Source organism: Macaca nemestrina, chromosome 20 (assembly GCF_043159975.1).
Source record: "Macaca nemestrina isolate mMacNem1 chromosome 20, mMacNem.hap1, whole genome shotgun sequence".
NCBI lineage: Eukaryota > Metazoa > Chordata > Mammalia > Primates > Cercopithecidae > Macaca > Macaca nemestrina.
The window spans coordinates 65,043,387-65,057,615 of NC_092144.1; the positions used below are offsets into that span (position 1 = coordinate 65,043,387).

Here is a 14,229-nt window from a genome sequence, read left to right on the forward strand (position 1 = left end):
TGAACAAGTGATATTCTTACTCTCTGCAGACCTGGAAAGCTGGCAGAGCCATTCCAAGATGAAACATCTGTAGAGTCCTAGGCCTTGTTAGTCTCATCTCCACGGGGACACATGTCAACACATCATCTTTCATACCATAAATACACAGTCGCTCCTCCGTATCTGTGGGGTTTACAGGTGTTTGTTGAGCCAACTATAAATCAAAAATATTCAGAGAAAAAATCCACATAGTTTCAAAAAGCAAAACTACGCTGAATGGACACAAATGGAATGGTGTGTAGGCTGTGTCAGGAATTATAAGTAATCTAGAGATGATTTCATGTACACAGGAGGATGAACATGGGTTATATGCAAACCCTGTACCATTTTATGTAAGAGGCTTGAGCACCTGCAGACTGTGGTATCTGAGCGGAGATCCTGAAACCAATCACCCATGAGTAGTGAAGGACGACTGTATCTCACTTTTATTTCTCAATTTTAAATATAAATCATAAAAAATTTACAGCAACAAGATAAAAAACAAGAAGTGGTTTATAGTGTGAGAATACGTTTAGATTTATTTTTTTCTATGCATAACCCTTGGGCCCATGTTATCTATGGAGAAGACATTCTATTCCTCCTTAAACCACACGGCAGCCTTTGTCAGTTCTAACGGGGCTGTGTGTACACGGATGTATTTTAGACACTGTTTTCCGATAAGGGGCTCTCTGTGTTCACTCTCTTGAGGATGCTGCACATTCCGTAGGCTTTTACAAACCCTTACAATTTGGTAGCTGGAGTCCTCTAGTTTCTTACTATAGGCTATTTGCTACGTTTTTTTTATGTTTCTTCAGGCAGAGTCTCGCTCTGTCACCCAGGCTGGACTGCAGTGGCACAATCTCGGCTCACTGCAACTTCCGCCTCCCAGGTTCAAGCGATTCTCCTGCCTCAGCCTCTTGAGTAGCTGGCATGACAGGTGTCCACCACCAGGCACGGCTAATTTTTGTATGTTTAGCAGAGACATGGTTTCTCTAAGTTGGCCAGGGAGGTCTCGAACTCCCGACCTCCGTTGATCCACCCACCTCGGCTTCCCAAAGTGCTGGGGGACACTTGATTTTTTATAGCATTATGTTACTGGATATTTCCATACAATTTAAAATGAGGGAGGCAGAGAGACAGACAGAGAGCGAACCATGTGCTGGGACTCTGGAATCTCAGGTCATGAGACTAATTGTACATAAAATGACAAAAATCCAGAATTGACATGTTGTGGGTTTTGCTGATGAAGAACAGTTCTAAGATTGTAAATAATTGCATAATCCTTCCCTGGGTATTTAAATCATTTAAACTGGTTCTGCTGTCATACTAGAAATACAAGTATAAAACATCTTAATGGTTTATTCGTCACAATTGCTCTGACAACGTTCATAATACCTATTAGACATTTCGCATATTATACACGGAGAAGAGTTTGAAACACAAATAAAAACAACAGAAATACATAAAAGGCTTTCACGTCAGCACAGATTTCAGTCACCTCGTGTCCGGGAGGTTGGATCTCAGACATGTTTTGAGCTGGTCATAGTGAAGGACACAAGGTGTCAGTTCTAGTGAGAACAATTTCCAGGAAGCCATTTTGCACTCTTGAGTGAGCACCCGCTGCACCTCATGCAAGGTAGGAAGAGCCTGCGTACGTCACCCTCCCATGATGTGGTCAGCACGTCAACTGCATGGGCAGGGCGCCAGATAACATCCTGTGCGCTGCTGAGCTGAGCTGGGGCGCGGCCACCTGTCTGCACCAGCAGCACCATGTCGCCCATGGTCGTCAGCCTGGCGTGTTTTGGTGAGTCCCGGAAGGGAATCGACGGAGGAAGCGCTGGGGTGGAGATCTGGGCCTGGAGGGGAGATCTGGACCTGGAGGTTGAGTTATGGGCCTGGAGTGGAGATATGATCCTGGAGTGGAGATCTGAGCCTGGAGTGGAGATATGGGCCTGGGTGGAGATATGAGCCCGGAGTGGAGATCTGGGCCTGGAGTGGAGATATGATCCTGGAGTGGAGATCTGGGCCTGGAGTGGAGATATGATCCTGGAGTGGAGATCTGGGCCTGGAGTGGAGATATGGGCCTGGGGTGGAGATATGATCCTGGAGTGGAGATCTGGGCCTGGAGTGGAGATATGATCCTGGAGTGGAGATCTGGGCCTGGAGTGGAGATATGGGCCTGGGGTGGAGATATGATCCTGGAGTGGAGATCTGGGCCTGGAGTGGAGATATGGGCCTGGAGTGGAGATCTGGGCCTGGGTGGAGATATGGGCCTGGGGTGGAGATATGGGCCTGGGATAGAGACATGGGCCTGGCATGGAGGGATGGGCCTGGAATGGAGATATGGGCCTGGGTGGAGATATGGTCCTGGGGTGGAGATCTGGGCCTGGAGTGGAGATATGATCCTGGAGTGGACATCTGGGCCTGGAATGGAGATATGGGCCTGGAGTGGAGATCTGGGCCTGGGTGGAGATATGGGCCTGGGATAGAGATATTGGCCTGGAGTGGAGATTTGGGCCTGGAGTAGAGATATGAACCTGGAATAGAGATAGGATCCTGAAGTAGAGACATGAGCATGGAGTGGAGATACGGGCCTGCAGTGGAGATACGGGTCGAGAGTGGAGATATGGGCCTGGAGTGGAGATCTGGGCCTGGGCTGTAGATCTGGGCCTGGAGTGGAGATAGGAGCCTGGAGAGGAGACATGTTCCTGGAGTAGAGATATGGGTCTGGAGTGGAGATAGGAGCCTGGAAGGGAGATATGGGTTTGGAGTGGAGATAGGGACCTGGAGTGGAGATATGGGCCTGGAGGGGAGATATGAGCCTGGAGGGGAGATATGGCTTTGGAGTGGAGATATGAGCCTGGAGTGCAGATATGAGCCTGGAGAGGAGATATGGGCCTGGGGTGGAGATATGGGCCTGGAGTGGAGATATGGGCCTGGAGTGGAGATATGGACCTGGAATAGAGATAGGATCCTGTAGTAGAGACATGAGCGTGGAGTGGAGATACGGGCCTGCAGTGGAGATACGGGTCTAGAGTGGAGATATGGGCCTGGGCTGGAGATCTGGGCCTGGAGTGGAGATAGGAGCGTGGAGTGGAAATATGTTCCTGGAGTAGAGATATCGGTCTGGAGTGGAGATATGGACATACACTGCAGATCTGGGCCTGGAGGGGACATATGAACCTGGAGGGGAGATATGGGTTTGGAGTGGAGATATGAGCCTGGAATGCAGATATGAGCCTGGAGAGGAGATATGGGCCTGGGGTGGAGATAGGGGCTTGGAGTGGAGATAGGAGCCTGGAGGGGAGATATGAGCCTGGAGGGGAGATATGGGTTTGCAGCAGAAATATGGGCCTGGAGAGGATCCGGGCCTGGAGTGGAGATATGAGACTGGAGTGGAGATATGGGCCTGGAATTGAGACATGTGCCTGGAATTGTGATATGAGCCTGGAGTGGAGATATGGGCCTGGATTGGAGATATGGGACTGGGGTGGAGATAGGAGCCTGGAAAGGAGATATGGGTCTGGAGTGGAGATATGGGCCTGGAGTGGGGATATGAGCCTGGCATGGAGGGATGGGCCTGGAGTGGAGATACGAGCCTGGAGTGGAGATACAGGTCTGGAGTGGAGATATGGGCCTGGAGTGGAGATATGGGCCTGGGGTGGAGATAGGAGCCTAGAAGGGAGATATGGGTTTGGAGTGGAGATATGGGCCTGGAGTGCACATATGGGCCTGGCGGGGAGATATGGGTTTGGAGCGGAGATATGGGCCTGGAGGGGAGATAAGGGCCTGGAGTAGAGATATCAGCATGGAGTGGACATATGGGCCTGTTGTGTAGATCTAGGCCTGGGGTGCAGATCTGGATCAGGAGGCTTGGTCTCTGCACAGCTGAGATCCCTGTTGTGGGGGCAGGTGGGCAGCCAGGGTGAGTTTACCTTCAGCCCAGCAAGGGCCTGGCTGCCCAGACGCACAGCTCCGTGGGGGCAGCAGGGGAGGCCCTGGTTTGCCTGCAGATGGATCATCCATCATGATCTTTCTTTCCAGGGTTCTTCTTGGTCCAGAGGGCCTGTCCACACACGGGTGAGTCCTTCCCCAACCCTTAGGGTGTCATCTCCCCACCTAAGAGGATTTTCCTGAAACAGGAGGGAAGTCCTGTCAGACAGTCTCTCATAAACTAAGAAGGGGGGACCCTGGGGTGCTCGGCTCACACTTCTGACCTCGTCCTCTCTGGCCTTTCTTACCCTTGGCTGAGACAAGCTCTGTGAAGACCGGGGTGAGCTTGGGGTGCTCCAAGCTGAGGTGTGCAGGGAGGAAGTGGTGTCAGCGACTGAGGAAGGGAGGGAAGCAGTGCTAGGAACAGCAGGTCCTCTGAGGACAAAGGTGTAACTCACACCCTCCAGTGTTTGCATGACGGTCAGGGCTGCAGTGTGGCTGCTGTCATTCTACCAGAAGAGGTGGGGAAACCACAGCCATGACCCTGACATTCCAAATCTCTGATGGGGACTCAGTTCATGCACTGGCTGATATTCCATTCACAAAGGACATGCCCTCCATGCCGTGTCCACTTTGTGTTGTTTTATGTGAGTCATCTTGAAGTGTTAAAATCTAGTAAGAGTCCCTTTTTCAGCACTTGTTCAAAGTTCTCAGCTGACACCTTTGTTGTAGGGAGATGCCAGGTCTATGTGGGATGGGTCCCTCCTATAGCCCTGGATACCCAGGTGCGGTAGCAGCCTTAGAAACATGGAAAGGGGAAGAATCTTCTGAGCACACGGAGGGAGGGGCGGCTCCACATCCTCCTCTCTAAGGCGGCCCCTCCTTTTCCCCCAGGTGGTCAGGACAAGACCTTCTTGTTTGCCCGGCCTAGCGCTGTGGTGCCTCAGGGAGGACACGTGACTCTTCGGTGTTACTATCGTGATGGACTTAACAACTTTACCAACTTCACTCTGTACAAAGACGACAGAAGCCACGTTCCCGTCTTCCACAGCCGAATATTCCAGGAGAGCTTCCTCATGGGCCCTGCGACCCCGGCACACGCAGGGACCTACAGATGTCGGGGTTCATACCCGCACTCCCCCACTGAGTGGTCGGCGCTCAGTGACCCCCTGGCGATCAGGGTCACAGGTCAGAGGGCTCCTGTCTGGGCTTCTCCTTGTCCCACCTCCTGAATCCCAGAGCTTCTGCTGGGGGTGTCCGTCAGGGTCCCATCACCCAGGACCTGACTGTCTTTGGGGTAAAGGGGGATTGAACTCAGGGAAATGGGTGCTGTGATGGGAAGAATAACTGTCCCCAATATGGCTACATTGTAATCCCTGGAGTCTGTGACTCTTTACGCTAAAGGACAGGGGACTGAAGGGGAAGATGGAGCTGAGGTTGTTGTGAGTTGACCTTGAGATGGGGAGAGGGCCTGGACTGTCCCACTGGGCTCAGTGGAATCCCAAGGCACCAAACGAGAAGAGGCGGATGAGGAGAGTGGGGATTAGAGCAGCGTAGTGGGAGACTCCATCAGCCACTGTGGGCTTTGAAGGAGGAGGAAGGCCACGAGCCACAATGGCAGGTGGCCTCTACAGACTGGAGAAGTGAAGAGAACTGCTCCGCTGAGTCTCCGTGGTTAGGAAACCAAACAACGATAGCCGGGCATGGTGGTGGGCACGAGTAAACCAACGACTGGATTCAATCGCTTGAATCTGGGAGGAAGTTGCAGTGAGCCAAGACCACACCACTACACTCCAGCCTGGGTGAAAAAGTGACACTCTGTCTCAAAAATCAATTAATTAATCAATTAATTAAAGAAAACAAACAAGGAGAAGGTTGGCAACCCCGAGATCAGAAAGGACGGGACGCTGATGCCACCACCAGGCTCCATCCACATAGGGAGGGGTCGATGCTCCTCGAACCAGCACCAGGAGCCACCCTGTGGAAGCTGAGGCCATGGAGAAGGCACAGGCATGGCAGGAGAGGCTCCCAATCCCCACCAGGAACAGGGAATGTGGACACTGGTGCCTGCCTTACTGATCAGTTCATTCCTCCCGCCAGGGACTCCAGTTTGTCCAAAAGAGATTGAACCAGGCTGCTAAGAGCCTGGATATGCAGCCTGCCTGGATCCTCTTCCAGCCCCACATAGACAGCAGGAAACAGATTAGTGGGAAACACATACAACAGCCTAAGAGATGAAGCTGAGCCCAGTGGGAAGGGCGTCCGAGGCTACTAGAGACAGACGGACAGAGAAGAGGGAGGGACACAGATGAAGGGAACTGCACCAGGGGATAAAAGACAGGGAGACACAGAGAGGGAGGAGACAGACAGACAGCCGGGAGAGGAACCCTCACTCGTTCCAGGTGCCATGGATATGATGACAAAGGGAGACGCCTTCTAAACTCACAACCTCTCTTTCTAGGAGTCGACAGAAAACCTTCCCTCCTGGCCCTCCCAGGTCCCCTGGTGAAATCAGGAGAGACGGTCACCCTACAATGTTCTTCAGATATGGTGTTTGAGCACTTCTTTCTGCACAGTGAGGTGAACTTTGAGAAGCCCTTGCACCTTGTTGGAGAGCTCCACGGTGGGGGTTCCCAGGCCAACTATTCCATCAATTCCACGACGTCTGACCTTGCAGGGACCTACAGATGCTACGGTTCTGTCACTCACTCCGACTATGTGTTGTCAGCTCCCAGTGACCCCCTGGACATCGTGATCACAGGTGAGAGTGTCCGGACATTCTTCTCATTGTCACTGGGACACAGAGTGAATGATCCAGGACTTGGAAGCCCCAGGTGGTCATGAGGAAGATGAGTGTGGGATTCTTATGGAGAGAGACTCACTTGGGGAGGTCTGTACCAACAGAGACAGAGAAACAGGAGACACAAGTACAGACCAGGTGTCATAACAGAGGACAGACACAGGGGCCATACAGGGAGGTAGAAAAGAGAGAAAGAGTTAAAGGGGACACTCAGACACAGACATGTCCCAGAGACAGTCGTCCTTCTGTGCTGACGTTGCTCAGAGACTTGGCACAGATTAGAAATTTCATTTCTGTTTTACCTCCACAAAGCGTTTCTACCAGGAGAACCCAAGGACGCCCATATTTCTGTCCTGAGTCAGCCCCTGTGGCCTCAGACCTTGTGGCACCTACAGATGCCGTGTTTGTTCTGACACCTCTGCCTTCTGTGCAGTGGAGAGTCATTGTCCCAGGATATCATGGCCCCAGAACACCAACCCCTGTATGCTGTGTGTACTTGGGGTCCCCGCACTGGATTCTGAGGCTCATATTCCACAGAACCCCACATATGATAGGATTCCTGAGAGACACAGAGAGAAATCAGGAACATCAAAAAGCAAAGACATAAACACACAGAGAATGATCCAGAGGAAGGGGACTGAGAGACACACAGACACATAAACAGATAGAAGAGAGGGCAGAGGAGTGGAGAGAATGATGGAAGGGAGCAGAGAAAAGCTCCAAAATCAGAACCCTGAGGGAGGGGCACAAAGACAGAGATAGATAAAGATGTCGGGATGGATTGCAGAGATTCCAAAGAGAACTAGAGAGACTGAGAGGCAGAGAAAGACAAGGAGATGGAGAGAGACAGATGGTAGATGGGTAGATAGCTATAGATAGATGATAAATAGGTAGATGATAGGTAGTGGATGGGTTATAGATACTTAGACAGCGATTGATAGATGATACATAGAGCTGATGATGATAGATTAGATAGATAGATAGATAGATAGATAGATAGATAGATAGATAGATAGATAGATAAATGGATCGATAGATAGATAGGTAGATAGACACATAGATAGATACGTAGATACGTAGATGATACATAGACAGAGAGGCAGACAGATAGAGAGGGAATAGACAGATGATATATAGATATAGATAATAGATAGATGGTGGATATAGACAGACAATTGATAGAGAGAGAGATACATGATACATAGATATAGATTACAGATAGATAATTGATAGATTGACAGGTGGCAGATAGCTAGATCAATCGATAGATAATAGATAGAAATGTGCAGAAGGTTATGAACAAGACAGAAAGTGAGAAACTCAGAATTAAAGAAAAAGGAAGATCAAGTCAACAATCCAAGGAGGGTCAGAGAGAAGAAAACAATACAAAAAGGGAAAACACACCTCAGGCTGGGGAAGTGAGGTCAGAGACCTAGAGAGACAGAGAAGGTGGAAGGAGGAAACAGACATGAAGAGAGACGAGGTGGAGGGTGAGAGACAGAGAGAGCATTAGGTCATAGAGCAGGGGAGTGAGTTCTCAGCTCAGGTGTGAGGGGAGCTGTGACAGGGAAGAACCTCCCTGAAGAAACTGCCTCTTCTCCTTCCAGGTCTATATGAGAAACCTTCTCTCTCAGCCCAGCCGGGCCCCACGGTTCAGGCAGGAGAGAACGTGACCTTGTCCTGCAGCTCCCAGAACTCGTTTGACATGTATCATCTATCCAGGGAGGGGGAGGCTCGTGAACTTAGTCTCTCTGCAGTGCCAAGCGTCAATGGAACATTCCAGGCCAACTTCCCTCTGGGCCCTGCCACCCACGGAGGAACCTACAGATGCTTCGGTTCTTTCCGTAGCGCACCCTACAAGTGGTCAGGCCCGAGTGACCCACTGCCCGTTTCTGTCACAAGTGAGGAAACCCCATGCCTGTCCCATGTCTTATGATCCCAGAGCCATAGCTGAGGAGCTTCCTGCTGATGATGGAGAGAAGCATGGACAGGTTCAGAGAGAAGACCAAGCTTCGGTGTGAGGGCGGGATCAGGACGCAGGATGGCAGAGAGGGCACCTCCAAACCCTCCTGCATGGCCTGCGTGGTGGTCTGTGGTCAGGGCTCCAGGCACCCAGGCAGATGGAGAAACTGGTCAGGACAGACCCAGAGGAGGGAGACTGGGCTCAGTTTGGGGAGATCAGAGGTTCCCTCAGCCCCTGAATCTTACTCATTTCCCAGAAGCCCACCCTGGCCTCTCACTCACACAGACATATCATCACCAGGAACCCTTACACCCTTTCCTTTTCATTTGAAAAAATAATTGTTGAGGTTAAAAATACCTATAAAATTGACCACCTTTACCATTTTTAAGTGTAAAGTCTAGTGGTCATAAATACATTTATATTCTGTTCTGGTTTTTGTTTTGTGTTGTTTTTACCCTCCACCATTACCTTCCTGGCCTCTGGTAGCCACCATTCTACTCTCTACCTTATTGAGATCCACTTTAGAGCTCTTGCATAAGGGTGAGAATTGGCAATCTTTGTAATGAGCTCCAGTTCCATCCATGTGGCTGCAAATGTCAGGATGTTACTGTCTCTATGGATGAGTAGTCTCCACTGTGTGTATGTACCACATTCTCTCTATCCGTTCACCCACTGATGGGCAGGTAGGTGGACTCCACATCTTAGCTACTGTGAACTGTGCTGGAACAGTCATGGGAGTGCAGATAGAACTTCAATACACTGAAGTCCTTTCCTTTGGATGTAAACCCAGTAGTGAATTTGTGAATACTATGAAAATTCTCTTTTTAGTCGTTTGTTTGGTTTTTGTTTTGTTTTTGTTTTTGAGGCAGAGCTTTCCTCTGTAGCCCAGGCTGGAGTGCAACTGACACAATCTAGGCTCATTGCAACCTCCTGGGAGGCAGAGGCCTCCTGGATTCAAATGATTCTTCTGCCTCAGCCTCCCTGGGAGCTGGGATTACAGGTGTACACCACAACGCCTAGCTACGTTTCATATTTTTTAGTACAGACAGGGTTTCCCCATGTTGGCCAGGCTGCTCTCAAACTCCTGACCTCAAACGAGGTGCCCGCCTCGCTCTCCGAAACTGCTGGGATTACAGGCATGAGCCACCATGCCCAGCCTCTTTTTAGTTTCTTAAAGGACTTCCATACTTTTCTGCATAATGGCTGTACTAATTTACTTTCCTACCAACAGGGTACCAGGTTTCTCCTTTCTCTGTCATCTTGCCAGCATTTGTTTTGTCTGTCTTATGGATAAAAACCATTTTAATGGGGTGAGATGAAAATTCATTGTGATTTTTCATTTGTATTTCCCTGATGATGAGTGACACTGAACACTTTCATACACATGATGGCCATTTATATGTTTTGTTTGTGGAGAAATATCTGTTCATGTCTTTTGCTCATTTTTTAGTTAAATTATTTGTTTTATTGAGATATGTGAGCTTCTTGTATTTCTAGTTATAAATCCCGTCTCAGATGCATTGTTTGCAATTATTGGCTCCCATTCTGTGGGTTGTCTCTTCACTTTGTTGGTTATTTGTTTTGCAGTGCAGAAGCTGCTTAGTTTGATATAATCCCTGTGGTCTGTTTTTTGGTTTGATTACTTGTGTTTTTGAGGTTTTAAACAAAATGTCTTTTCTCAGACAAATGTCCTGAAGCATTTCCCCAATATTTTCTTCTACATGTTTCATAGGTTCAGGACTTAGACTCATGTATTTAATCCATTTGGATTTGACGTTCCTGAATGGTGAGAGGTACAGGTGCAGTTTCATTCCCTGCATGGAGATAACCCGTATTCCCCGCATCATTTATTGAAAAGACTGTCCTTTCCTGATTGTAGGTTCTTGACATTTTTGTCAAAATGCATTGGATTGGCTGGGCATGGTGGCTCACACCTGCAATCCCAGCACTTTCAGAGGCCAAGGTGGGTGGATCACCTGAGACCAGGAGTTCGAGGCCCGCCTGGCCAACATAGTAAAACCCTGTCTCCACTAAAAGTACAAAACTTAGCTGAGCATGGTGGTCAGCACCGGTCATACCACTACTCGAGAGTCTGAGGCAAGAGAATTGCTTGAATTCAGGAGACAGAGGTTGCTGTGAGCCGAGATTGCACCTCTACACTCCAGCTTGGGTGACAGAGCAAGATTCCATCTCAAAAAAACAAAAAAGCCGTTGAATGTAGACGCATAGATTGTATCTGTGTTCTTCATTTTACTCCGTTGTTCTATGCACTTTTCTTTATGCCAACGTCATGTTGTTTTGTTTACTACGGCTCTGTAACATATTTTTAAGTCAGGTAATGTGATGTTCCTGTTTTCTCTCTATATGTTAAAGTCTCGAGACAATGGGTAACACATACAAAAATAATGGAGAAGAGGACCCCAGGACTCCCAGAGCCCAGTGTTGGATAACAGAGTGTTGGCCGTGAACTAACCTCAAAGATTTCCCTTGAGTAGAGGACAGGCACCCTCATTTCCTCACCTCTCTCCTGTCTCTGTTCTAGGAAACCCTTCACGTAGTTGGCCTTCACCCACTGAACCAAGCTCCAAAACCAGTGAGTAAAGAACCCCTCTTATCTCTGCTTTTGGAAACCTGGGGAGGTGGAAGCCTTGGATTCAAGCGTTGGCTCAGCACCTCCCAGCTCTGACTGTGGGCCTGTCTTCCACCAACTCTCTGAACTCCAGACACTCCAACAGCAAAAGGGATCTTGGCCCAGCACAGGGCTCCGTGAAGTCTCTTCATCTCTAATTTTCTGTAGCTGAGACCTCCTACAAGCTGGAAGAATGACTGCAAATCTGACATCCTTCTCAGGAAAAATGCAGTGTTCTCCCTGCATTCCTAACTGGAGGATAAATTCCTGGGGGCTTGAAAGAGGGAAGGGAAGGGAACATCTAATGAGGGTGAGGTGTTTTAGAGAAGTTCCACTTGCCAAGGAATGAACTCCTGTGGGTCATGAGGCAACCCTGGCTGACTCAGCAGAGCCAGAGCCTTGCAGTAAAGAGCCTTGCACGCACACTCCGACTCACTGACTCATTCAGCCATGGCCCCATGCTCAGGCTGTGCAGTTAGAATCCTTTTCTATTGTTGCCATAACAAATTTCCACAAAATTGGTGGATGAAAACAAAACGGCTTTTTAATTATCTTACAGTGCTGTAGCTCAAAGGATGAAATGCACCTCACTGGGCTAAAATCAAGGTGACAGCAAGGCTGCCTTCCCTCCGAAGGTTCCAGGCGAGAATCTGCTCTTCATATATCCCAGTTTCTAGAGGCTCCCACGTTCCTTGGCTCCTGGTCCCCTTCCTCCTTCCTCAAAACAGAGCAGGAGAAAGCTGGGTCTCCCGCCATCAGGCCGCTTGTCCTAAGGAGACATTCCACATGGTTACCTGTCAATCAAGAAACGAGAGACAATCCATAAGAAGGAACTGCTATGATTAGCTTCTTATTGGAGTCTCTTCTTCCTCCAGGTATCCCCAGACACCTGCATGTTCTGATTGGGACCTCAGTGGTCCTGATCCTCTTCACCATCTTCTTCTTTCTCCTGCATCGCTGGTGCTCCAACAAAAAGAGTAAGTCTCACGAAGCAGAGGCCACAGACCTCAGGGCCGTGTGGGGAAGCGGGATGGGAGCAGGAAGGTGTGTGTTCCTCACCGGCAGGATGGTCTCTGGCCCAAGGCAGGAGCCACAGAGGCAGAGCTTTCTAGAGAGAGCACCAGACACCCTGTCCCTGCCTTCAGCTCACAGACCATTGCCTGATTCTCAACTGTATCCTCATGTCCCTGCAGCCACTGACATCCAGGAGAAGGTTCCATGACAGGCAGAAAGTGGGAGGCAGAATCACTGGGATGCCAGTTGAGAGCCGTTCATGGGAAGGGGTCTTGAACTCAGAGAGACAGAATGTCTGAGTCTGGCTGTTGGCAGCTGAGGGACCTCAGGCACCTACGGCCTCCCCTGTGTGTTGGACTCTGCACATGAAATGAGGACCCAGACGTGCCCTCCCAGCTGTTTTGATGACTTTTGTCTCCTACAGATGCTGCTGCAATGGACCAAGAGCCTGCGGGGGACAGAACAGTGAACAGGGAGGTAGGTCCTCCTCGCCCCAGCCTCGTGGATCGAATCTTATTCCCTAATAGTCCTGAAGAATGTGAGCCCCTCCCTCACTCAACATTTCCCTCTCTCTAGGACTCTGAAGAACAAGACCCTCAGGAGGTGACATACGCACAGCTGGATCACCGCGTTCTCACACAGGGAAAAATCACTCACCCTTCTCAGAGGCCCAAGACACCCCCAACAGATACCAGTGTGTACACGGAACTTCCAAATGCTGAGCCCAGATCGAAAGTTGTCTTCTATCCATGAGCACCACCGTCAGGCCTTGCAGGGTCTTCTAGGGAGACAACAGCCCTGTCTCAAAACCGGCTTCACAGTTCCAATGTACCAGCCGCAGGAATCTGAAGGTGTGAGTCTGCATCTTAGGGCATCGCTCTTCCTCACACCACGAATCTGAACGTGCCTCTCTCTTGCTTACAAATGTCTAAGGTCCCCACTGCCTGCTGCAGAGAAAACACACTCCTTTGCTGAGCCCACAATTCTCCACTTCACTTGACCCCAGCCCACCTCTCCAACCTACTGGCTTACTTCCTAGTCCTACTGGAGGCTGCGATCACACTGAGGAACTCACAATTCCAGACATACAGGAGGCTCCCTCTTAACACGGCACTTAGACACGTGCTGTTCCACCTTCCCTCATGCTGTTCCACCTCCCCTCAGACTATCTTTCAGCCTTCTGTCAGCAGTGAAACTTATAAATTTGTTTATCATTTCAATGTAGCTCTCTCCTCTTCAAATAAACACCTCTGCCCTCATCCTTTAGGTAATGTGACTCTTTATTCGCTGAAAGTTTCTGGTGTTATCATTATTATGTCCGTATAGCCCCATATGTTCTGCACTGGGTTCTCACCCCTGGACTCTGAGCTTCTGGAGGCAGAGTGGAGCCTGATTTCTGTCTGGAACTCCAATTTCCACCTAACGATGCAACGCATAGGAGGTTGCAAGGATCGTGAATCAGATGGACAAGTGATATTCTTACTCTCTGCAGACCTGGAAAGCTGGCAGAGCCATTCCAAGATGAAACATTTGTAGAGTGATAGGCCTTGTTAGTCTCATCTCCATGGGGACACATGTCAACACATCATCTTTCATACCATAAATACACAGTCGCTCCTCCAGATCTGTGGGGTTTACAGGTGTTTGTTGAGCCAACTATAAATCAAAAATATTCAGAGAAAAAATCCACAAAATTTCAAAAAGCAAAACTACGCTGAATGGACACAAACGGAATGGTGTGTAGACTGTGTCAGGAATTGTAAGTAATCTAGAGATGATTTCATGTACACAGGAGGATGAACATGGATTATATGCAAACGCTGTACCATTTTATGTAAGAGGCTTGAGCATCTGCGAATTGTGGTATCTGAG

At 49.3% G+C, this 14,229-nt stretch overlaps 1 pseudogene; it reads left to right on the top strand.

Moving 5' to 3' along the window:
- The first annotated feature begins 1,788 nt into the window (after positions 1-1,788).
- LOC139360486 (killer cell immunoglobulin-like receptor 3DL1) lies at positions 1,789-13,547 on the top strand (annotated as a pseudogene).
- Positions 13,548-14,229: the final 682 nt, after the last annotated feature.